Source organism: Pteropus vampyrus, unplaced genomic scaffold (genome assembly GCF_000151845.1).
Source record: "Pteropus vampyrus isolate Shadow unplaced genomic scaffold, Pvam_2.0 Scaffold21140, whole genome shotgun sequence".
NCBI lineage: Eukaryota > Metazoa > Chordata > Mammalia > Chiroptera > Pteropodidae > Pteropus > Pteropus vampyrus.
This window is the reverse complement of record NW_011909921.1, coordinates 1-1928: the sequence shown is the minus strand read 5'-3', so window position 1 is coordinate 1928 and position 1928 is coordinate 1. Positions and strand designations below refer to the sequence as shown.

Below are 1928 nucleotides of genomic sequence, written 5' to 3'. Positions count from 1 at the left end.
GAAACAGCCAAGATCACTTGATGGCAAAATTTATGTTCTTTTCATAGCACTGTGACAAGAACTTGTCTCTGTATTCATCTTGTTCAGGATTAGCTTAGGGAAGTTACAAGATCCCTTTTACCTCTAAAACTTTTTTTCTATTTCTGTGACAAAATATTGTAATATTGTAATAAATATGCAATCTCAAAAAATTGGGGTTTCAACTTAAAAATAAATTTAATCAGGCTAAAGATAATACTGAGAAAGTGACCCATTCCGAAAGGGTTTTTACAAGAAAGGCTTATGAAAGACTTGAGCATAACAAAGCAATATAATCATATCTTTATACATTTGATTAAGGTGACAGAAATTATATGGTAAACTAGAATCATTGGTCTTTATATTCAAATATATCAACCTCTACTCTTCCAGAATTGTTTGAAATGTGTTTCTCAGGCTACTGAAGATTTGATTCTCTATAAATCATGTACGTGCATATTGTGAATGCCCGTCGACCTCCTCAAATAATACGACCTTCTCCCTTCCCCTGTAAGCCTCCCACAGCCAAATTTCTTCATAATGGATGCCTGTTACAAACATATTTGTCTTTTAAAAGGTTGGTTTAAAAGGTGATAGAAAGTGAAAGTAATGTAGGAGACAAAGAAGTTGGTAAAGACTATCTCTTAAATAATTAGAGACCATTCAATTATTTAGAAAATTGTTTTAAAAATTCTGAAAGAAATTTTATTATTTCAACTTCACTGCCCTGATTAAATAAAGGCTAGTTTCTAAAATTAACTTGTCTTTGAATTTTGTATCACAACTTTAAAAATATTAAAGAAATCTATTAACTCTTAAACCATCAACCAATTGTTGCCATCTACTGAGGCAAGGCAAGGCAGCCTGCTTGTAGATGAGAGGATAGATATCTTCAACGCCACAACATTCTGAAGCCTGGACAGTCTTCTTAGTTCCTCTATATTATAGCTGCTTCCTGAAATTTGGCTTCTTAAAGAATATACTGGTATCTCAAAATCAAAATGATACCTTCTAGTTTTCCTCCTGAACTTTTCATGAGTTCGTAAGTTCCAATAGTATTTATTAAAAAATTCTGTGTGTCAGATGCCATTTCCAAAGGATGAAAAAGTGAATGTCATTCTACCTGTTCTCAATGTACTCACTATCCAGAAAAGAAGAAAGATACAAGAAAAAATGGAGTTAAGTATAGTGATAGAGGATGCATCGTCTAATGAAAGTATCACAAAAGAATCTATTGCCTAGACTGAGGACTCAGAGAAAGTTTCCTGGTGAACTTGATGCCCAAGGGAATCTGAAAGAGTGATTGGGATTCCTCAGGGAGGCACTAAGGCAAGTTGTCTCTGCTCTTTTCTGGAATTTATGCCCATCGTCAAGCTCATCCTTAGAATATTTCATATGCTTCATATCTCTCATTCTAAATAGTGAGTTCAGTAAGTGAAGGCCATACTTGGCAAGAATTTCTCTCTTGCACATGGTCTAAAATAATATCTTTAAGACAAACTCTCAGTCAAGCAGTTCCATTCTGCAAAACACAGGTAATTTGGAATTAAGAGACATACAAGTCCATGCTTACTTTGGTAGCACATATACTAAACTTGGAATGACACAGAGAAGATTAGTGTGACCCCTGCACAAGGATGACACACAAATGCATGAAGTGTTCCATATTTAAGAAAAAAGAGAGAGAGAGATAGACATACAAGCCCAGTGAAAAATTTATATTAATTACAACAGAAACACATCTTGCAGGACTCGACATTTTTGTCATATTGAAGCAGATATAGACATTTGAAACTTTTTAAGGAATCACTAACTCTCCATTTTCACGTGCTTACTAAATCGAAGCCTGTAAAAAACTCTACAGGGATCATTTTCGTTTTGCTCAGCTTGCATATTTGTTAAACACAACA

The 1928-nt window shown here is 34.2% G+C and overlaps 1 non-coding gene across 1 annotated transcript; it reads left to right on the top strand.

Annotated features, from left to right (window-relative positions):
* The first annotated feature begins 1583 nt into the window (after nt 1–1583).
* Nucleotides 1584–1690, top strand: LOC111735263. Its single transcript, XR_002778735.1, has one exon. It is a non-coding gene; the product is annotated as a U6 spliceosomal RNA (small nuclear RNA).
* Nucleotides 1691–1928: the final 238 nt, after the last annotated feature.